Raw genomic sequence first — 24,937 nt, forward strand, 5'->3', positions numbered from 1 at the left:
TCGACTATACTTCAGCTTAGAAAATAATAAAAGAAGTACAATTTTATTAGATAATAACATAAATATATGCTTTTAAAATACAGAATGAAAAACAGAAACCATAGTTCTCTTATCCAAAAGACAAATACTGCAACAAGTCTATTACTATCCAATCTTTTTTCTAGTTTTGCTAGAGAATGGTTGGGGTGTTCGTGTATTTTACATAAAAAATTAATATTTGCACCAAAAATAAATAATATTAATAAATGCTCATTGAGTAAATTTTAAAACAACATTGTTTCTGAGAGCTATTTTTTCAGAGGACTTTCTAAATGAACAATTATAGTGTTATCCTCCTAATGGGGTTGGGAAGATCCCCTGGAAAAGGGAACAGCTACCCAGTATTGTGGCCTGGAGAATTCCATGGACTGTATAGTCCATGGGGTTGCAAAGAGTCAGACATGACAGAATGACTTTCGCTAAACTTCACTTCATCCTCCTAATGAAAAATAAATTTATAAAATTATGGACAGAGAAACCTGGCAGGCTACAGTCTGTGAGGTGGCAAAAAGTTGGACATGACTGATCAACTAACACACTTATGCTCCTGAACAGTCATAATCGAGAAGCAGGCTTCCAGAGAATGAACTTATGGTTCCCAGGGGAAGGATAGGGAGAAGGGAAAGTTAGGGAGTTTGGGATGGATATGTGTACCTTGCTATATTTAAATTGGATAACCAACAAAGGCCAACTGTATAGCACATGAGGCAGCCTGGATGGGAGGGGAGTCTGGGGGAGAATGGATACATGTATATGTATGGCTGAGTCCTTTCGCTGTTCACCTGAAACTTCGGCTGAACGAGGGCTTCCTGCAGGCCAAGCCCGAGAAGCCGGCGGCCCCGAAGCCCCGGGGCCACTTTCCCACCCCTGCCCCCATGACCAGCGCCTGGAAGACGGTGGCCTGCGGAGGCACCAGGGACCAGCTCTTCATGCAGGAGAAAGCCCGGCAGCTCCTGGGTCGCCTGAAGCCCAGCCACACGTCTCGGACGCTCATCTTGTCTTAGGGGCTTGGCAGTCACGAGCCTGTTCTCCTGTTTACAGGGGGCTGGGGGACCAACTCTGGGCTGTGAATTTGAGAATCACACTCAGACGACCGCCTGCAGGGAGCCTTCTGCCAACCAGCCCCTCCCAGACTGCTCAGGTGGGGACAGGCAGGTCCACCTACTGTCCTGTATCCGAGCCCGGCTGCAGCTGTGGGCAGTACCTGGTGCTAACAGAACAAAATCCCACCTCTGAGCTGGCCTGGCCCTCCCCGAGTGCCACAGGGAGCCCCTCAGCTTCTCCCGAGCCCTGGTCAGGCCTGGCCTCATCTCAGACCCCTGCTTAGGACAGGGGACCTACCTATCCAGCGTGCTCCTTCCTTCAACTTGTTGGTGCATTTTCTTGAAAATAAAAGTTGTCTTTCTCCTGTAAAAAAAAAAAAAAAAAGAACATTGTTAATTGGCTATACCTCAATACAGAATAAAAAGGTTTTTTAAAAAAAGCAAGAAGCATACCTCTAAGATTAACCCCGAAACTGCTGGAACTGTAGTCTCTAGATTCAGGAAGAGAATTTTACTTTGGTGTCTGCATTCCCAGCAAGGTGAAGAAAGGTTTAAATTTATTTTCTTTCTACGTTGACTTTGAATTGAGTTCTCTTTGAAAGAATAACATAATAAAATACAGGATCTTTGTATCAAAAAAAGAGGAGGAAGAGGATTTTGTATTTTACCTTTCTTCCCATCATTTTGGTTCAAAGCACAAAAAAACAGACATCAAAAAACCTTCTTTCAAGAGAAATCTTCAGAATTTATCTTTGGAAAATTGTAGACTATACAATTTTATCTTCCCAACTCAATCTTATAGCTAATACTTTAAGTTTACATATTAATAACAATTTAACAATATTCACAAAGAAAATAAGTGTACGTATTTTTAAACACTGCCTTTAACACATAATACTAGACAACGTTTTTCTCCTAAATAAAAGTCTCATAGTAATTATAAACATGATGGAATTAATTTATAAAATTCCTGAGATATGGCAGAAGCTTTCACATGCCTTATCTGACAACCCTAATAATTAGGTAATATTATCTATGCTTTGCAGATAAAAATAGCATCTATACTATAGCTGTAAATAACATATGTTGCTTAATCCAGTTTAAATGAGTATAATAATATATTTTTGATCTGTACAATACATACTCCTGTATAATAAATGCTACTTATCTGTCCCAGAAATTATCTCTACAAGGTATTTATCAAAGGTAATAACTAATTGTTAAGGAAGCCATGGTGATGTATGTGGTTATTTTCATGTTTGACTTTATTTAAGGATAAATTAAATGTTTATTTTTACAACACATCATGCAAGAAATACAGATATATACATATAAATATATATAAATTTATATATATTTAGATATCTGTGTCTATCTACATCTATAACAGAGACAGAGAAATAAAGATAATCCCCATAAATCTCTGAATATAAAGCCTGGTTCACAGTAAGAACTCTATAATCATCTTACTTTTTATTAGTATTTTTATTTAAACTTAATATAACAGATCTTTATTGAGGAAATATTAGTTGTGAAACATTGTTCAAAGAAATGAATAGATATTCACATGTATAGTAAACCTCTTTAACATACACTGCTCTTAATATACTTATTACAGAGGTAATTTCAAGCAAATTAGTCAGGTAATTCATTTCTTGATAATAGCACAGGGAGTTAAGACTGCCAAAATCAACACTGTGTTTCAGAGGCTTTCAGGTTCTCTGTAACAAAGGCTGAGTAAGTCATGACTCATAATCGGGAAACTTCTATTTGAGGACTTTATTATCTTTCTGCTTATCTAGGGTGTGGGAAAAACTGGTAGCAGTGGTCAGTGGGCAGGGGAGGAGTTCCGTTCTGCTTCAGTGCCACATGAGAAGCCCAAAGTGAAAGTTTTCCTGGAGTAGTATTTTCTTAATCAATAGTGCCTCCAAGGTGTATATACAGGGGTCTGAAAATATATCTGGGACAATGGAACTGTGTTAGAATTTATGATCTCGGCCAGTGTCTGTGGTTGAGTTGGTCACATGTCATCACCCACCCAGGAGCAAACTAAACTCTATCTTGATCTTGCCACTCTGAATAGCTTGCTGCTTCAGTCTGTATGTTTTATCTATTTATTGTGGGTGGAGGGGTGTATGTTTTTAAGGCTCAACTCTGAAGCTGCACATAATGTAATTTAAAGAGAAGGGATTTTTAATTGCCTGGAAGAAGTTTAAATTTTAGGTGTCATGTGTTAGCTGTGTGGCCATAGTGTTAAGTGAAAGTGTTAGTCATTCAGTCATGTGTGACTCTGCGATCCCATGAACTATAGCCCATCAGGCATCTCTGTCCATGTGATTCTCCAGGCAAGAAAACTGGAATGGGGTACTATTCCCTTCTCCAGGGGATCTTCCCAACCTAGGGATCAAACCTGGGTCTCCCGCACTGCAGGCAATTGTTTACTGTCTCAGCCACCTGAGAAGCCATGACAATGCCTTAATATTTCTACACTATAATTTCCTAGCTTTTAAAAGAGCAACATTATCTATCTGTAAATTTGTTGTGAAAAATAGGTTGCAAATGAAAAAGAGCCATCACAACTGGCACATAAAGAATAAAAAAAAAAACTTAGAAATTTGGTGTTATGCTGCTGCTGCTGCTAAGTCGCTTCAGTCGTGTCCAACTCTGTGCGACCCCATAGACGGCAGCCCACCAGGCTCCCCCGTCCCTGGGATTCTCCAGGCAAGAACACTGGAGTGGGTTGCCATTTCCTTCTCCGATGCATGAAAGTGAAAAGTGAAAGTGAAGCCGTTCAGTCGTGTCCGACTCCTAGCGACCCCATGGACTGCTGCCTACCACGCTCGGCTCCTTCCATGGGATTTTCCAGGCAAGAGAACTGGAGTGGGGGTGCCACATTGCCTTCTCCGTGGTGTTATGTTAAATGCCCATAATTTTTAGGAAAACCACGTAACAATTTATATTGCAAAGACATTTTTGAGAGTGAAAGTGTCATTAATAATTAGACCAGGACAGCAAGCCAAGTAAGGACTGTCCTAAGCAAATCTGAAGATATACTCATTCGAGTTATAATCATGTTACTTTGTTGATGGAACTCAAGGAAGGAGTCATAATTCCTTATGTATTGATATTGATATCAATTTTGCAGTCATTTAAATTTTTTATTATTGTGGCATGAAAGATCAAGGTTCCTCTCAGCCACTTCATGGTTATTTATCACTGAAGCAAGCACATGAAACATAGTCTGTGGTCAGTGGCAGAGTAGAGAAAGGAAACGGTATGACCCAGCTTTCTTCTTCCCCTGTTCTACCTACTTTTTCCAATGTGCAGAAGGAAATGGACTATTTCTTCCCTAGCAACCCACTGCAATGCTTAGAACCCACAAGAATAGCACCCACCCTACACATCACAGAGGTGTACCTGGGGTAAATGGGTTAAGAATAGGGAGGATTCTTTTTATAAGTTTTGTTTTGGAGTTCTATAATTTACATTTGCTGTGATTTTGGAAGAATATCGTTTTTTCTATTGCTCTTTAACCCAAAATATGCTTTGATGATATACACTTGAAGGCATTCAAGACACTGACTAAACTCGGAGGCTGTGGAATGTGGTTATACACCCTGCTATAAATTCCTAGTTGATAAGGAACAAATAATAGTCCTGCTGTTCACCTAAGGAGAGATACTTTTTAAACTGAGGATAAAAAGGGAAGATGAGACAATTTTAATTGCTCTTACATTTAAATGCTTTATAAAATTCCAATTTTCAAGTGTGAAAGACATGTAATATATAATATATACATGAAATGTCTGACATTGCCTATTTTTTTATTTTGAAGACTAATTCTGAACTGTCTTAATGTTTGCTGTTAAATCTGGACTTTTCTAAGAATTCAAAGATAGCCACTTTGAACCCTGATCCAAGAAATTGTCTAGGCTCTACCATGTGTATATTGGGAAAAAGATCCAGGAATTAACCCCAGAACTTCAATGACAAAGGGCTGAATGCTGCTTCACTGATAACTGCCAAGTTTCCTGCTCAAAAAGGAGCATCTGGGCAGATTCTTTGTTTATTTATTCACAAGGATTTATTATGTTCTTACTAAGTGCCATGTTCAAGGCCAGATGTTGGGGACTCAAGCATTGTCATGGTCAGCTCAGGCTTAAAGTCCAGTGAGACAGAAGCACTGCAATACATAATTATTATAAATTGAAACAAGTATTAATGATAGAGGGCTCCCCCAAATGGCTCAGCAGTAAAGAATCCACCTGCAATGCAGGAGACATGGGTTCGATCCCTGGTTTGGGAAGATCCCCTGGAAGAGGAAATTGCAACCCACTCCAGTATTCTTGCCTGAAAAATCCCACAGACAGAGGAACCTGGCAGGCTACAGTCCATGGGGTCGGAAACAGTTGGACACGACCAAGCATGCAATAATGATATAGGAAACTCAAGGCACGATGAGAACCTATGGTGATCGAGAGATCAGAGAAGACTCTCCAGTATACAGTTTTAAGCTGAGTAGGGCGAGTAGGAATGGCAATGGAAATGATGTTTAAGGTAAGAGGAACAATCTCTAGGACGGGAAGCCAGATCCTGGAGCCTGTGGAGTCATGGGCTGAAAAGACTGCTAATGCTAAAGAAAGATAAGAAGTCAATGTTATGGAGGCTTTGCAAATCATACTAGGAATTCAGACTTTTTCCAGTAGGTAGCTAGGAAGCCACTGAGAGGTTTTATGCAGAAGGTTTGCATGATCTGGTGTGCATTTTATAGAGCATACCTGGTATGCTACAGGAGACCAGTTAAGGAATAATATAATGGTCAAGATTAAAATTAATAGTAATTTCTACAAAGATATTGTTGGTGGACATGGAGAAATTTAGGAATGAGTATTATTAATCGCTGTTTAGTCACTAAGTCATGTCTAACTCTGCAACCCCACGGACTGTAGCCCGCCAAGTTCCTCTGTCGATGGGATTTCCCAGGCAGGAAAACTGGAGTGGGTTGCCATTTCCTTTTCTATTTATAGGACATGGTAATTAATTGGATATCGAGCGTAAAGTAAAAGATACCTAGGTTTTTGGCTTAGGAAACTGAGTGGGTGGTGATGCCCTTAAGTAGTATGGGGACTATTTAAGTAGAAAAAGGGAATTTGCAGTGTTCCATTTTGGACAAGCTGAGTTTGAAATACCCTTGATATACTCAAGTTGAGATGTCAAATAAAAAGTTGATTGCATGAATCAGGAACTCAGGAGAGAGCATGGTGAACTATATTTAGAGATACTTGGTTTATTAGCATATAAATCGTCCTTGAAGCCCAGGGATGGGGCACACTAAAGAAATTTGTTGGAATGACAGAAGATAGGGGTCAAGGATAGAGTCCTAAGAAACATCATCTTGTGAAGGTTGCCAGAGGGATTTCTCTGGCAAGAAAATGAGGTTTCAACAGACTTCAGGAAACGGGCAGCATGTGACCACAATCTAACTCATGATGATAAGATGAAGTGTCTGATATGAGGCTCTGGGTTAGAGTGTCGGTTGATATCTAAATGTAGTTTTCAAGCCAGATTCCAACTCAAGAAAAACATCTCTTGAGCTTCTCTGGATGTGAAGAGTGCTCTCAGCCTGACTATCTCACCAATGTTATTACAGTTTCTTTCCTTTTCCTTCCCTTCTTTGGTAATGCTCTATCCAGGACATGCTTCCCTGGTAACATGCCAGGCATGAGCAACTTGAAGACCGCCCTCACTTTATTCTTAGATAATATTCTCACTCATATTATAGAAAAAGGAAGTTTATGATGGGGTGGTTGGAAAATAAAGTATCTGCTTACTCCAGCCATAAGCTATAATTAGAAAGGCCAGAAATATCCTAAGTAGTAATTGAACACTCATTTTTCTAACGAATCTCATAAAACTTAATTAAGGAATGCAAAGATCCTGATAAAGATTTATAAAGGTACACCAACAATGAAATAGATGCTCTTGTTTTCTTCTCTGTGTTTCCAGTTGGCATCACATCCACTTACACATGCTGTCTTCTCGTTTTAAGAGAGAAACATTAGAATCATGACATAGTAAATCTAAAAGTCTCTCAAAGAGAGCCTATAACCCAAGCCCTCTCTCCACCACGCTTTGCCCACTTTATAGATGAGTAAGTGAGGTGCAGGATGAGGGCACTAAGAACTTACACATGCATGTTGCTATTTATTTCAATAAGTGTTTACATTCAAGAGAATATCAATTGATTATACTGGTGAAGATCCCAGGCTCTTGGAATTGACTGGGTTTGAATCCAGTTCTGCACAAGTCTTGAGGAAATTTACTTAGCCTCTCACTTCCTTAGCTTCTTAAGTATAGTATCTACTATATATCTATAGTACATTATGGGTGTTGGTAGACAATTCTCCATAGGTTTCTTCTGTTTCTGCCTGTTGTTTCAGGCAGAAATGCTGACTACTTTTGTTCTGAATACTTTTTCCAAGCTGTTTATGTGGATCACAGCCTTGAAAGACAGAGATAGCATCTGCCTCCAGAGCAAAGGACAGGTTTGCTTACTGTCCAGCAAATAAAGCTAATGTTTCACGGTGGAGAAATGGTGAGTTATGCTTACTCTTCAGGATGAAGATTTGGGTTTCCTAATAAGCAAAGGAGAAAATGAAAGATATAAGCATCTGAATGCAGAGTTCCAAAGAACAGCAAGGAGAGATAAGAAAGCCTTCCTCAGCGATCAATGCAAAGAAATAGAGGAAAACAACAGAATAGGAAAGACAAGAGATCTCATCAAGAAAATTAGAGATACCAAGGGAACATTTCATGCAAAGATGGGCTCAATAAAGGACAGAAATGGTATGGACCTAACAGAAGCAGAAGATATTAAGAAGAGGTGGCAAGAATACACAGAAGAACTGCACAAAAAAGATCTGCATGAAATAGATAATCATGATGGCGTGATCACTCACCTAGAGCAAGACATCTTGGAATGTGAAGTCAAGTGGGCCTGAGAAAGCATCACTACAAACAAAACTAGTGGAGGTGACAGAATTCCAGTTGAGCTAATTCAAATTCTGAAAGATGATGCTGTGAAAGTGCTGCACTCAATGTGTCAGTAAATTTGGAAAACTCAGCAGTGGCCACAGGACTGGAAAAGGTCAGTCTTCATTCCAATCCCAAAGAAAGGCAATGCCAAAGAATGCTCAAACTACCACACAGTTGCACTCATCTCACACGCTAGTAAAGTCCTGCTCAAAATTCTCCAAGCCAGGCTTCAGCAATACGTAAACCGTGAACTCCCAGATGTTCAAGCTGGTTTTAGAAAAGGCAGAGGAACCAGAGATCAAATTGCCAACATCTGCTGGATCATGGAAAAGGCAAGAGAGTTCCAGAAAAACATCTATTTCTGCTTCATTGACTATGCCAAAGCCTTTGACTGTGTGGATCACAATAAACTGTGGAAAATTCTGAAAGAGATGGGAATACCAGACCACCTGACCTGCCTCTTGAGAAACCTGTATGCAGGTCAGGAAGCAACAGAACTGGACATGGAACAACAGACTGGTTCCAAACAGGAAAAGGAGTACGTCAAGGTTGTATATTGTCACCCTGCTTATTTAACTTCTATGCAGAGTACATCATGAGGAACGCTGGGCTGGAAGAAGCACAAGCTGGAATCAAGATTGCTGGGAGAAATATCAATAACCTCAGATATGCAGATGACACCACCCTTATGGCAGAAAGTGAAGAGGAACTAAAAAGCCTCTTGATGAAAGTGAAAGAGGAGAGTGAAAAAGTTGGCTTGAAGTTCAACATTCAACTAATTAACATTCATTTACTAATTAAGAAATGAGAAACCAGAACTATAAAGGTGGCATAGAAATACAAGATACTATTCTTAAGTAATGTTTTAAAACTTGAACAGAGTTACAGATTTTACCATTTGTTATAAACTGGTATATAATTTAAACAGAACCATAAGAAAATTAGTATTGTGTGAATTCTGAAGCACTTTCAACATGTTGTAGAAATACTGTGGACTTTCTTGAGTTTTACACATTCATAAGTAAGTGGTCTGTGTCTCGTGCCTTTGTTGGTTTTCTGTGAGCTGTAGTTTCTGGGAAGTGAGCAGCTCTCATTCCTGTAACTCTTGTAGTCCAGTCATTCGTGTGCCTCCTTCATGAGGATTCAGTACGGTTGTGGTGCTGTTATCCCTCTGATAGGAACTCTAACTCGGTGTAAAGCCCCAAAGGTCTGTTACTTTTTATTATTTTATATTGCACTATATTTTATTTACAGTGTTGTGTTTGTTTCAGGTGTAAAGCAAAGTGATACAGTCATATATATATATATATATGTGAATTAACAAAAGCAGTTCCCGTCTTTTGATGGGGTACTCATGGTTTACAAGATAAATGGCATTATTTTGAGAGAGGGATAACTTAGGTATGGCACTGGGTTTTTTTTCCTTTTGCAGCCTGAGGCAGTTTTAAAATGACTTAATGTAGCTTTTTACAACTGTGTATTCTACAGTATTTTTTCATTTGGTGAAATTTTAACTGCTAATGTTTTTGGTATTGTGCTTTGTACCATTTATTAAATAAAAATTTTTAAAAAAAGAAGCTCAACATTCAGAAAACTAATATCATGGCATCTGGTCCCATCACTTCATGGGAAATAGATGGGGAAACAGTGGAAACAGTGTCAGACTTTATTTTGTTGGGCTCCAAAATCACTGCAGATGCTGATGGCAGCCATGAAATTAAAAGACGCTTACTCCTTGGAGGGAAAGTTATGACCAACCTAGGTAGCATATTAAAAAGCAGAGACATTGCCAAAAAAGGTCCGTCTAGTCAAGGCTATGGTTTTTCCCGTGGTCATGTATGGATGTGAGAGTTGGACTGTGAAGAAAGCTGATCGCTGAAGAATTGATGCTTTTGAACTGTGGTGCTGGAGAAGACTCTTGAGAGTCCCTTGGACTGCAAGGAGATCCAACCAGTCCATTCTAAAGATCAATCCTGGGTGTTCATTGGAAGGACTGATGCTAAAGCTGAAACTGCAGTACTCTGGCCACCTCATGTGACGAGTTGACTCACTGGAAAAGAGTCTGATGCTGGGAGGGATTGGGGGCGGGAGGAGAAGGGGACGACAGAGAATGAGATGGCTGGATGGCATCACCGACTCGATGGACACGAGTTTGAGTGAACTCCGGGAGTTGGTGATGGACAGGGAGTCCTGGTGTGCTGTGATTCATGGGGTCGCAAAGAGTCGGACACGACTGAGCGGCTGAACTAAACTGAACTGAATCTCAGGATTCCTCTCCTTTTACATAACCTATGGCATGTGCTGGCATTACCTGGCCCTAAAGAACTCCAAAGAAGGACCTTGGTCTCTGACCAAGGAGTCTCATCTTTTGCAAACAACGATGCAATTGTGGCAGGCACATTCATTAGCTTCTAAGTAGGGTAAAACCTCAGACCCTTCTTAACAACAGTAAGAAGTTGTAAAGAAGTTGTATAAGTGAATAAAGCAAAGAGCTTAATAGAGTATCTGGCACATAAAGACTAAAAACTGAGTAAATGTTAGTTGTTAATGTTATTTTATAAATATATTTGCCAAATGTATGTGTTCCTTTTTTTCCCTCTTTTTTAGCCAAGCCATGTGGCATATAGGATCTGTTTTCCAACCAGGAATTGAACTCATGCTTCCTGCATTGGGAGCATGCAGTCTTAACCACTGGCCCAGCAGGGAAGTCCCAAATGCATGTAGTTTATTAGTGGCAAACTCAGGACTAGAATCTAGAGCCATAAAAACTCAGTCTAATGTTCTTTTCACCTCTCCATTTTACCAATATTATATTTGTTTTGCATATTTAACTTACAAATAATGTGAAAAAATAATATCATCTAAGAGAAATAACTGGAATTTTATACCAACTTGCTTGGTGAATACATTAAAAGTATTGTGAGAAAGGCAATAATGCTGGTGGTTCCAGATCCATACATACAGCATTAAAGTGTTATTTTAGAAGAGTGGCCTAAATCATGGCAAGCTCTAACACACAGAAAAAAATAATTTGCTCAGAAATACATTATGAGCAAAATATTATAAAGTTTGAAAACTACCCAATAAGGATCAACATGGTAGTATGTCTACTTTAATTCCTGGAAATCCACTACTTTTTTAAAAAAAAAGCTCAAAGTAAATTTCTATAATGTGTATGTCACAGAATCTTTGAAAGAATGGTTCTCTAGTGCTGATTGTCAGATTTTGAAACATTTCCCTAAGACATTTTCTATAAGCATAGTTTAAGATTTGGTACCTGTCCTACCACAGGAATAAAAGCAACTAATATTAATCAAACACCTGCTTTTCAGCTGACTCACACTTAGTGTTTTGCATGTTTTAATTTACTTAATCAACACTCCTGTGTGGTACAAATTATTAGCAACTCAGTTTACTGATGAGAAAACGATGCATTGAGAAGTTATCCAAGTTTACACACACTAAACTAACAGATTCAAGATCTAATAGACTCAACTGAACTAGAGTCTGATGACCAGCAAACCCTTCTTCATTAAACTCTAGTTCAACTGCCATAAATCTATAGTTGGATTTACTAAGTATATGAATATGGTAAGATGCAACACTAAAATAAAGAACTAGACTTTTTACTCCAATAATAAAACAGTTTGATAGTGTTCATGATAGACCAATAATTGCAAATCACAAATCAGTCCTACTCCTTTAAAAAGCTATTCGTGGACAGCCTGGTCCTAACTATGCTCTTGGACGCAATGTGAAGCTTTTGAATAAATACAATTTTCTAATTCAATATTAAAATAAATACAATTTTATAAATCAACAAGTCTTCTTCCAGAGATCCTTGAAGATTATAATTTTACTATAAATCAAATACTACATAAAAAAATCATCTTTTACAAATTCATTTCCCCCACTCTCTCCCTGTTTCACTACTCACACATCTGAACATCATTTCCAGTTGAGAAAAGCTTAAGATCAGTGTGTAGTTCGACTAAGGTTTGCGTTACAACGCTTCCAAAAAAAATTCAAAGTTTTCTCCAGCATTATCAATTCATTTTTAGTTACTTCTCTTTCTGATTCACTCAGTTCATGAGTTCTTTAAAACACCTTTTTCCCCTGTGTGTCTTCTACATTCTTTCCAGAGTTTCGTTCTTCATCCTTAAGTCAGTCAAACATAGCAATTCCATTAAAAAAAAAAAAAAAGATTTCACCTGTTCTCTTTTCTACAGAGCACTTTATACTTCTGAAAAGCAACATGATCCTCTATATTCTGATCAGCATTTGCTATAACAGCTACCCCTCAAGCAAAAGGAACTAGTATGGACAACATGTTGAATGCTCAAAGTGGGGACTGATTCTAGCCAGCTGCCCAGCTGGAGTATCTGGCTACCTACTTTATGTGATTCTACTTAACTTTTACATAATTTTAAGGATTTCAAAACCTCTGTATGTCTCCAGATCTTTTGAACATTGCTTTCCCATGATCCTTGTTCAGTTAGAGAGGCAGGGCCTTGTCTGGTTGGCTGTTGGTAAAACCCCATAATTATGGTATCAACTTGGGCTCTGAGGACAGGGTGTTTTGCCATGTAGCAAGGAAAAGAGCATGTCAGAGACAAAATGTCTAGAGCATCCAAACACAGGACGGCATCGTGCTAGGGAGGTCCAGAGCACTGCAGGGTATGGGAACTTGGGAGGTGTATTTGTTTCCCTACGTGTCCATCACTGGGACAAGCACTGAGGGGATAATAAAAATGATAAAATGTAGACTCTGCCTTAAAACACTTTTCATCTAAAGGGGAGATTGAGTCCACACAAATGAAGTAGAACATTGTATACAATTACTATATTACGTTGTATAGACACAACTGTTAGTGCTCAAAGATGGGACACATTAAATACTTTAAGATTATTAACTGCATTCTCTAGAGATAAGGATGAATTAAAGAGAAGAAAGAGAGTGAAGAGTAAGGAGAGTGGCCACAGAAGGAAACAGCAATGTACTGGCAGCACAGGAGGCATTGTGCGGAAGCAGTTCTGAAAAGACCAGGCAAAAATATTTTCGGCACAAAGGGGCTCTGAGTTGGGGACATCTTAGAAGGGAGACTTGGAGTCCATGTGTAGTCATGACTCATACATACTCTGTAATTCAATTTCTACATTTGGAAAAGCAAATTGAATGGAATTTGCTTACTTCCCTCCTAATTTACAATGTGTTTGAATCCATTCAATTATAGAGGGTATTATCTAAAAGTATATATTAAGTGCCAGTGTTGGCATAGCATTAAGCACTGAATTAACAGAAACCCGTCAACACTGCTCTTGCCCTGTGGATCATCATACTGTTAAATTACAATCAGAGGAAACACTGATAACAGGAACAGCATCAGCACATTTGTTATAACTGAAAAGGAGTGGCTGAAACGTCTGTGTTTTCAGTGACTTTGTCTTTTGCCCTTCTCAAAGGTTTTATCTCTTCTCAAACTTCCTGAGCAAATCTTGGCAGAAAGTTTAGCAAGCTGTATCTAAGAGGTGGTAACAGAGTCGCATTTAGGGATGTGGGAAATCTTGAGTTTGGCCTACTGGAATCCTGAAGAGATACTACTTTAAGGAGGAAAGGCCAACTCTATTCTTGGAAACATTTCACAGATAAATGCCAATGGCATTTATGTTACAAAAGACCCAGATTATTCAATATGGAATAACCCAATTGGTTAGAGGGAATATTTCAAAAGAATAAAAACTAAAGGATTCAGGGAAGTTTGACCTTTTTCTCTGAGAAGTTACTGTCAACACTGCCGTGTAGATGAATCTACTCTTAATTTTTAAAAAAAAATTAGCCTTGTAGCACGAACTGAAAAAGTTTAAGAACCAAAGCCGCTACTCTCAACTGTGAGTTTTTGTTTTGCTGTTTAATGTAGAAATTTGGATTACCTCTGGATTCACTGTAATGAAGAATCATCTGCTGTAGTGACATCTACAAGAACAAACTTGACTTGGAAATAACTTACAGGCTTATAGGGAGTCATCTACAACTATAACTTTGGAGGTAAATAAGGTGTGATGTTATTGCTTGTTTTATTTGTTATCCAGGTTTTTTATTTTTATGAAAACTTACATTGAATGAGAACTCCTCTATTATGAAAGCTTTGATATTAATATAATTGACTGGGACTTGGAATTTTATGAAAACACCCTTTTACCTACTCTTGCTTTGAATATGTGTATTCATTTAATGCTTAACTGAGAATTTAGGATCTTGTTCACTATTGTTCTTTAGGGTGCTTTGAAGAAAATTTCATTGTATGAATCCATGAAAGGTATGAACATCTAACATCTTGGCTGTTTTATGAATACTTATGTTTTGTGGATATGCAAGGTTGTTTGAAATTTATTTTTTCCATTTTATTATCTTAAGTAGAGATTTCTCTATTGAAAAGTATAAAGCTACACAGATTGGAGAAACATATCAAGGGAGAAGGATGTCCCAATGATTCAGCAGGTATTTTCTCTAGACATTAAAGAGATGATGTATTAGACAGTTCCTGGAACATGGCTAGAGCTTGACATATTATTTTTGGTTGATGACATGGTTGCCCTTCACAGTCAGAGGTGAACACAGGATGTGAAAAGTAAACAAAGTCTGAAAGAGCAGCTTGTGCTGTAGCATTTAATATTCTTTCTCTGTCAGCACTGACCCAGCTTGTTTTTCTAAGGGCCTACAGTGTGGTGAAGCATCAGGAGGGAATAATGGACTGTCTGAGCATGGGAAAACAGAAAAGAAAGATGAGATCTGAAGTGGAAGTGAGGCTCAGAATTGGCAGCCAAAGTGTACTTTGTCAGTTAACTACTTGGGGAAAGTCACATAATCTGTGAGACCAAAAAAGAACAAACAAAAAATACAAGAAGAACTGGAACCTATCTAAAAGGATCCAAATTATATACACCATTTGCTTCTCCAATATCAGTTCTGTGTTCCTAGCTCACGACTGGGAACAGGGTCCTGAGGGCATCCAACCATTACTTACTCACCCTGAATAACTGGGTCACATGGAGCGACCATATCCTGATACCTTGTATCCCTAAACTTTTTGGTCTCTGGTATGGTGGAGGGGCCATTTCTGTGGTAAGGTTAGCTATCCTAGGATTACTACAAATTGCCAATTATCGTTGTAAACTGCATTAAAACCTAATAACGAATTCCTTTCGGCAGAGCTTCCAGAAACCATATTCTAATGTCAGCCTCAAAAGTAATGTGACATGTGAAATACGAGATAAGGGTCTATGTGTGTCTCAATTGCCTCTCTTAGTAAACACATCAATCTCTACTGATGTCCTGCTGTTAATACTAAATGAGATCAAGCATACGTGACACTTTGAGAGGAATAAGGCATATACTCTGTATTTGAGCTGGATAACTTATTTTATGATAAGCACAGAAAGAGCCTCAGACAAGGCACCTATGTGAAGCATATTCCATGAGAGAAGTAAATCTTGAGGCTTGGTGCCTACATTTATTTGTGGGAGATGCAGGAGAGGGAGGAGGGGTGCAGGAAATGGGAACAGGACTAAATGAAATTAAATAGTAGCAAAAAAGATCAAGGATTCTTCTTATGAGAGCCTCTTAAACATTACCTTGGATTGTACTTCTGTTTTCTACATTAAAATGAAATGGATCTTTAAGGGGACATTTCTTCCTTAACGACTTAGATATTTATATCAATGTCTCTTCTTCCTTATTTGCTTACAAACTCCTTGAGGATAGATGCCATGCCTATATTTTCTATCTGTGTAATACACAGCATAGAGCTTTGCATATACAGACCAAAAAAATCTAGTGAGTGAATACTATCTGTTGATTTTCCAACTGTTATATGGAGATGAAGCTCTGTTCACATGTTATCAGTGACAGCTGTGGCAGCAGATAATAAGAGACTGGACAAGCAGTGCAGAGGGTTACGGCTTCCCTTTCCAAAGAATTGCTTTGAAAGACAAAAAAATTAGAAACTGCCTAAAAATTCATTATTTATATCTGGCCAATCAAGTTTCTGTGAATTAAAAATAAAATCATTGACAAAGAATGTACTACTTCAACAAGGGAGCCTAAGTTTCATCATCTGCAGGACACAGATGCCAGTTTTTAAATGTTTTTTTAAATATGGCCTGTGATGTAATTATGGATGTAAAATTATATCTCCTAGCTCAAAGAGAACTGCTGAAAGAACAGCAGCTGCTTTGTTTGTTGAGAATGTCAGTATCATTATTTTTATGGGATGCTTCAGAGAAACACTAATTTGTGAAAGAAAAGCATCCCAGAAGGCAAATTTGACAGTTTAAATTCTCACACTTAACGTGTTTGGAAGATCATAATTAATTGAAAGATAATGAAAAGCTGAATACAGCTTTGTTTAACTTCTTCATGGAGCCAGTGAAGTGATTCAGAATTAAATTTCCAAAATCTGAAAGAAGAAAGCACGCTATGCTTTAGACAGAAAAACATGAGGTGGCTGAGAGATTATGAATTGTTGATGGGCATCCCAACAGCATTCTAATACAGTTTCAACTGGATTGAGACTGTAAGAATAAGCAAAATCCCTTCCCACACTGATAAACACATACTTGTATATGGCATTCCATTTCTGAGGCAGACTTAAATAGTATGCTAGTTTATTATTGTCTGGAAAGTGAAGCCAATGAAAAACTGCCAATTTGGCCCTTTTAAGGAAATCAAAACCTAATCTTATCTCAAAGTCAATCATTTTTGCTAGGTTTAATAACTAAACCAATTTGTGGGCAAACCTTAAAAAATGGAAAACCCTGGAGGAGTTTCAAGAACAAAGTGTAGCTCCAATTAAAATCTAAGAAGAACCATGAACTTCAGAACCTAGATTCCATAGTGCATACGTGCTAAGTTGCTTTAGTTCATGTTCGACTCTTTGTGGCCTATGGACTGAAGCCTGCCAGGCCCCCTCTGTTCATGGGATTCTCCAGGCAAGAACACTGGAGTGGGTTGCCATTTCCTCCTCCAGAGGATCTTCCTTATCCAGGAATCCAACCTGCGTCTTTTATGCCTGCCTGCTTTGGCAGGTGGGTTCTTTACTACTAGCACCATCTGGAAGCCCCCTATACTATACATCTAGTACCTGGCAAAAAGAAGATGATGGAAAATTGTGAATGAGTAAGTAAATGGAGAGAAATACTTCCCCAACCTCCATGGAGATCAGTTCTTTTTTATGAAAACAATTTTATATAGTCAATCCAGGTGTAGAATGTAATTTATATTAACTTTGCATCTGTTTCCTAATATAGTCTGGGAATTAATTCATCCAGTATGGATAGCATTTTAAAAAGAAATGCCATTTTGAGTTTTAAATAATCAATTTTAAATGGGATTTTATAAGTATTAGTAATTGCAATAACTGTCACTTTAGTACTCTGCCATGCCTTGTACAGGTATCATCTCTTTTGTGCTTACAAAGAACCAACAAGGTTAGTTTTAGCAACCCACTTTCTAAAGGGAACAAAGGCTCAGAATGTTAAATCACATGCTCAAAACTACTCAGCTAGTAAAAGGCAGAACCAGGAGTCACAGCCAGTCTGATTCTAAGGCACACCATCTTAATCTCTAAACTGTCTTATGAACAGCTAATGAACACTGTAAACTTTGAGACACAAACCCCTTTCAGAATATAGATCCCTTCCTGAGACTAAACATGCATGTGTACATTGACAGGTAACTTCTGGAACATGGAGACCTACATGGGGCAACCCCCATCCCCAGATAAATGCTAGACTTAGGTCAGAAAATTTATGAAATACTATAGAAAATTAGGGAGAAATATGAAAATTGCAATAGAAACTTCTATCACATATATAAATATTAAAAGAAAAAAGGGGTACTGAATGTTTGAAGGTAATCATATATTCTATAATAAGAAGTATGGTGTCCACTGCCACAAAACTTGAAATATAGTATCTCATTAAATGTTAGCAAAATTATATTGCAAAAATTTTTCTTCCCTTTGCTCTTCTCCCCTTCTCTTCCCACCTCACCATATCCCTCCCTCCCCCTCACTCCTTCCCTCAATACCACGAGCACTTATTTAGTGGCTGGCACATTATGCCATTTTGGGTGTTTGTGATATACCAGGTAAAACAAAACAAAACACAGAACACCAGGAGGAAACAAAAATCATTGTCTTCCAGGAGCCCATATTCTAGTGGGAGGACACAGATGATAAAAATAATCTAATAGAAAGTGATAAATGCTATATAAAAAAAAATACAGCCAGTTTGGAGGTATGAGAATGACAGAGGCAAGTGGTTATTTTAAAGGGGATGGTCAGGACAGCCCTCACTGAGAAAAGCATATTTAAGCAAAGCTTAAAGCTTTAAAAGGAGGTGAAGGAGTTAACCAAGCGACTTTCAGAGGAAAGACTGTTCTACACACAGGGTCAGTCAGTGGATAGGCACAAGGCAGGAGGGTGTTTCATAAGCTTAAAGCAAGGAAGGAGACTGTGTGGCTGAATGGAATGAGTGAGGGGTTAGAACCAAGAGAGGAGGTCAGAGAGGGAATGGAAGCCGAAAGTCACAGAATGGGTACAAAAACAAGACCCTCGTGTATGCTGTCTACAAGAGGGCCGCCTCAGGCCTTGGGACGCCCGCAGACTGAAAGTGAGGGGATGGAAAAAGATACTCCTTGCAAATGGAAATCAAATGAAAGCTAGAGGAGCAACACTCACATCGGATAAAAATAGGCCTCAGAATAAGGACTATTACAAGAGACAAGGAAGGACACTGCATAATGATCCAGGGATCAATCCATGAAGAAGATATGACAATTTAAAATATTTATGTAACCAACACAGCAGCACCTCAATACATAAAGCAAGTGCTAATAGCCATGAAGGCAGAAATCAACAATAACACAAAAATAGTGGGGGACTTTAATACCCTACTTATACCATCTAGAGAGAAAATTAATAAAGAAACATAAGCTTTAACAAGACACGATAAACCAGATAAACTTAACTGACATTTATAGGACATTCCATCTGAAAACAGCAGAATACACTTTTCAGGTGCAGAAGAACATTCTCCAGGACAGATCACATCTTGAGTCACAAATCAAGCCTTGGCAAATTTAAGAAATTGGAAATTGAATCAAGCATCTTTTCCAACTACAACACTATGAGATTAGGAATCAATTACAGAGAAAAAAAAAACCTGTAAAAATCACAAACAAAAAATACACTACTAAATAACCAAGAGATCATTGAAGAAATCAAAGAGGAAATAAAAAAATATACACAGAAACAAATGACAATGAAAACACACTGACCCAAAACCTATGGGATGCAACAAAAGCAGTTCTAACAGGGAAGTTTACAGCAATACAATCCTAACTCAAGAAACAAGGAGGGGATATATGTATACATATATCTGATTCATGCTATTGTATAGTTGAAACTAACAGCATTGTAAAGCAACTATACCCCGTTACAAAACAGAGAGCTATCTCTTAGAGCAATTAAAATTAGAAAAACTTTATACTACCTTGCCTTAGTCCATTTCCCATACTCTTCACTTCTTGATGTAGACACAGGTTTATGGTTGGTCTCATAATTCCCCTTTGCCTGAGGAACTTCCTGAATTTTGAATATATTTTGAAGGTAGAGTCACTGAGACTTCTAGACGTATTAGATGTACTCCATGAGAGAAAGCAAAGTCAGTATGACCCCAATGCTGATAAATCACAATAATAATAGCACCAAATGACTTTTTGCATACATTTTAGAAGAGATACTAGGGTGAAAAAAAATTCAGCTCTAAAGAATACAACTTGATACACCTAGTGTATGATTTTATAATCTGATATGTGCCATGGATTTTTCTGCCCCTCAAATTCCAGTTTCAAAATGAAGTGAAGTCGCTGAGTCGTTTCCGACTCTTGGCAACCCCATGGATTGTAGCCTACCAGGTTCCTCCATCCATGGAATTTTCTAGGCAAGAGTACTGGATTGGGTGGCCATCTCCTTCTTCAGAGGATCTTCCCATCCCAGGGGTCGAACCCAGGTCTCCCGCATTGCAGGTAGACCCTTTACTCTATGAGCCACCAGGGAAGCCTTCCAGTTTCAAAGACCTGTAGAAATCCCAAGGAGGGACCACAGACACTACACTGTTCCCTCCTTGTCAACCTGGATGCAAAACTCAATCTTCCCTTCACAAAACGAAACTTCCCTTCACCAGTTTCAACAAGAAATCTACTCTTCCCATGTTCACAAGGTCTCCTCACCTTTCACTCTCTCATGTGGTCTTTCTTCCCTCTCTACGAAACTGCTTTCCGTGAATTTTGAATTCTTATTTTGTGTAGAATATAAGTATCGCCTGCCCTCAGCACTCGATACATAAAAACCCCTGAGGAAGGTTATCAGAATAAAGGAGTTTATCAGGACCTGCCTTTCTTAGAAGGTTAGGTTTATAAATACACAGTACTCTCCTAGATAAAATTCCCCCAGAATTTGCATGCAGGAGGCTTAGCAGAAGTGCTCTTGAAAAACAGAAGTGCTCTTTGCAAGGGAAGTGAATTGTGCAGAGGTAGGACGGGGGAGCCTGGTGGGCTTCCGTCTATGGGGTCACACAGAGTCGGACACGACTGAAGTGACTTAGCAGCAGCAGCAGCAGGATTTGAAAGGGTTGAAACAGCAGCCTCAGCCACTGCCACGGAGATCCCTCAAGACTAAGATGATCCTACAACAGAATCAGAATGTCACACATTAAGGAATGTGCCCCCACAACAATCATACATTGTATATAGCTGCCCCCAGGAACTGGGGAGCAGACACTTGAGCAAGGCAGTTTCCTTCAGCTGAGGGCAATTCCCAGAGCTGGATGCACCTGTAAGTAATCAGCAGCCAACAGCACAGGGGACCATGAAGCCTTAACCAGGAAGGGGAATCTAGGAGGTGTCCAAACGCATCCACTACAATCCTTCCCATGTCATTTAGTTCCACTTGCTTCATGCCGTATATTCCCTCAACAAGGGAACAGCTTCTCCAGGAATACAACTCACCTCCTTTCCAGGGAAAACTTTTAGAAGAAGTTTAGTGGGACAAGCTACAGTGTCAGCCTTCTCCCTTTCTCCCTCCTCCCCTACCCTGAGCCCTACAACTATATTCAAGCCCAGACCTGATATTTATAGTCTCCCTCATCTCTCAACCTCATATACTAGAATCCACCCACCCTTGACTGCCACTGGGTAGTCAGCTGGTGTCTGGCACTTACCTGGTGGGATGACCCAGTCCCCATTTCCTGAGGGGTATCTGGGCTCATAGTTGCTGTGCCCTTTTCAGGATATGGCTTCTGCACAAGTGCATTTACCATTAAAATTGGTTAGAGGAATACCAAGAGCCCACTTCCCTTCACCTCCTTTCCTAAGCAGATCACTTGGGTGCCAAATCTACTTTTCCCTGATCCTACTATGTAACTTAGGGCGTCCCTGGTGGATCAGATGGTAAAGAATCTGCCTGCAAATGCAGGAGATGTGGGTTTGATCCCTGGGTTGGGAAGATGCCCTGGAGAAGGAAACAGCAACCCACTCCAGTATTCTTGCCTGGGAAATCCCATGGACAGAGGCACATGGCAGGCTACAGTCCATGGTGTTGAAAGAGTTGGACACGACTGAGTAACCGAACAACGACATTATGTAATATGTAACAGCGCTCCTACCTTCTGATTATTGTTGCATTCAGGTGCTCAGTTGTGTCTGATTCTTTGTCAGAGTCAATTACCCCTGCCAGAACTGTCGATCCTTTTTTTGCTTACCGGCACAAAGAACCAAAAGTAACCATGTGACAGTCATAGCTGAAGTTTAATGGGTCTCCTGTGGAAGAAGTCCCAGGAATTCCCCTGGGAATCAAGTCCATTAAACCCTTACAGGACTGTGGGAATGGGAAGAACAATTTTCCCAAATGGGTCACTGGAAGTGATAATAAGCACAGACCCTTCCTGTAACCCGTAGTTCCCAGACGCATGTATTTCCCTTGGGGAACACAATATCACATAACAGTTGATGATATGGGGTGTACCCTTTACTCTGGAGGATGAAGGTATATATCACATTCTTGCATAGTATAATTTCCAACTTCCCACCTTTGGTGTATACCTTCAAAAAGCCATTCTATCCCTCTATCAGGCTGGCAGAATCAGAGTGGTAAAATGCGATAGACCAGTGAATCTCCTGGTTAGGTGCCTACTGTCACACCTCATTTGCTTTAAAGTGCACTGCTTGGTCCAATGCAATTTATGTAGGATCACATATTGGTAGATCAAACATTTTGTTTGCTCTTGGATAATGGTGCAGCCAATGAGCCTAATGAGCAGGAAAGGCAATCACTAGAGAACATCACTCAAACTAAATTTCTTCCTCTGGAAATTTCATGGACACAGTGTAACCAACTTTATCTAATTGGTCCCCTTAAGGCATGGGGCCATACTAGAGGGAAGGATTAGTCTTGCTGCTGGCTGGTTAAATGATTGGGCTGCCCTGGTGAGTGATGGTACACATTGCTGGGTTCATGCAATGTAGCCTGTCTCTGTAGCTTCTCTTGTATAAATCCTCTGTGCAACACTGCAGTGACTTTCAACAAAGACTGCCTAAATTCTTCTACATGGTCATTTAGTGTCCCTTCTGCAGTGGTCTCTCACTGTTGGCATTAAAAATATTAATTATTTATTTGCTGTTCCAGCTCTCTTAGTTGCAGCTTGTGGGATATTTAATTGGTTGCATTCAAACTCTTAGTTGTGACAGGTGGGATCTAGTTCCCTGACCAGGGATCGAACCTGGGCCCCTTGCATTGGGAACATGGAGTCTTAGCCACTGGATCCCATGGAAGTCCCCTCTGGTGGGCACTCTGATGCGAAACAAAGATATTCACACTTCATGCCTATGCTTATATGTCAATTCACATGCCTCTTCTTCAAACCTCTTTTTCTCACTCTTCATCCTTCCAAGCCCCTGAAGGACTAGCCAAACCATGTTACTGCTAATGAGCCCAGGAGTAATCTTACAATCTACTCTTCTGACACAAAACAGATAATCGCCCACACACAAACCTCTGCTAATGGAGAGACTGTCTCTCACTGCTGTCTTTCAAGGTCACTGAGTGAAGCTTCGGGCAAGAGTCCAAATCATGCATCAGTTGTCTGCTGTTGTGTAACAAACCACCCCAAAACCAAGCAGTTTAAAACAACAGCAGCTTACTATTTCTTAAAACAAGGTGACAAACATGGCCAAGGATGGGGACAAATTAAGTGGAATGAAGATGAGTCATAAAATGAACATGTCTAGAATGCGATCATGATACTGTCGACAAACAAGGCAGGACATGACACAGAGGCTGAACTAGACAATACAGTTTAAAATAAGCGTAGGAGATAAACTAGAAACAACCTTTATATTCCTTACTAAACAAAACCAGAATTCCTTACCTTTGTCTTCAGGCTTCTTCTCACTTTCGACTCTCATTTCTTGTTAAATACTCCCTCTTGCTGCTAATTTTAAAAGACCCTATTAGAAACAATTGTGAGGCACCATCCTTCCACTCCCTGCCTTTATGCGATTCCTTCAACAATGGAGCCTCCATGCAGTTTCCCTGGTAAGATTCCTCGTGGAGTCTCAAGTTGTTTATGTACATCCTCACTGCAGAAAAAGAACTTGAGTTGGAACAGAAAAGGTAATTAATTATTTCACAAAGGGCTAGGGCATGAGGGGGCAGGAGAGAAGCACCAACCTGGTGGTCCAGTGGTTAAGAATTAGCCTTGCGATGCAGCGGACACCGTTTCATCCCTGGTTGGGGAGGGTCCTACGAGCCACCAGAATGGCTAAGCCAGTGCACCACAACTACGCCTGCGCTCTAGAGCCCGCGAGCCACAACGTGCTGCAGCTAGGGAAGCCCGGATGCCCTAAAGCCCACGCCCCGCAACAAGAGAAGCCAGTGCAAAGAGAGGCCTGCACACCACAAGAGCGTGGCCCCTGCTCTCCACAACTAGAGAAAGTCTGCACACAGCAATAAGGATCCAGTGCAGCCAATAAATAAATAAACTTTCTTCCCCAGGACCCACTGAAATCCTTAGCGGCAGGGCCCACTGCTTAATGACCTTCAAGCGGCTGTACAAAGTACCTACAGGTGTTTCAAGTTTGATGACTGAATGACTCAGCACCTTCACACTTCGGCCATACAGCCTTGTAAGATACTTTTGTAGTCATTTATCATTTCTGTAAGTTAAAATCTTTGAAGTCAGAGACCAGTTCATAATTTTGCTTTTCCTAGCATGTAGCAAAGTGTCTTGACACTGAGCTTTAGCAGCAAAATATTTAATTGGTTATGAGGATTATCACTAATCAAGGACATGTGAAAAGGGAAGATGATTTGTGAATTACAAGTACAGCCTCAGTGGATTCCACAAACCCACTTGTGAAGGTGGACTGGCCCTTTAGAGATGTCTTGAAATGAAGCAAGCAGGACAAGCCTTTGAACTCTGCACAACCCAGACACTGAATGTGTGCTGCAGCCCAGGAAGAGGACAGCATTGTGGGTGAGACAGCTTTCTAGAGCCAGGGGCAATTCCTGAAGGATGCAGCTGTGAACTATCAGCATCCAAAATTCCAATCAGTGTAGAGAAGTTGGTTCTAGAAGCAAACGTTGGTGGTGCACAGCAGCATCAAATGCAGCATCCTGAGGTATGGATGAAAAGACAAGAGTGAATTCACTTTTGGCTCCCAAGATTCAGACTCTTCTGTGAGCCCAAATAAGTCCTTTTTT

General features: G+C 39.7%; 1 long non-coding RNA gene across 1 annotated transcript; it reads right to left on the minus strand.

The window, feature by feature from the left end:
- Positions 1-983: 983 nt before the first annotated feature.
- On the minus strand, positions 984-24,019 carry LOC148778617 (uncharacterized). Its single transcript, XR_016038863.1, has 5 exons — positions 23,906-24,019; positions 23,604-23,814; positions 1,536-1,675; positions 1,381-1,446; positions 984-1,103 (listed from the first exon to the last, which is right to left on the minus strand). It is a non-coding gene; the product is annotated as an uncharacterized LOC148778617 (long non-coding RNA).
- Between the last annotated feature and the right edge of the window lie 918 nt (positions 24,020-24,937).

The sequence above is a fragment of the Moschus berezovskii genome, chromosome 2 (assembly GCF_049115385.1).
Source record: "Moschus berezovskii isolate FMDL1 chromosome 2, NW_MosBer_1.0, whole genome shotgun sequence".
Classification (NCBI taxonomy): Eukaryota; Metazoa; Chordata; class Mammalia; order Artiodactyla; family Moschidae; genus Moschus; species Moschus berezovskii.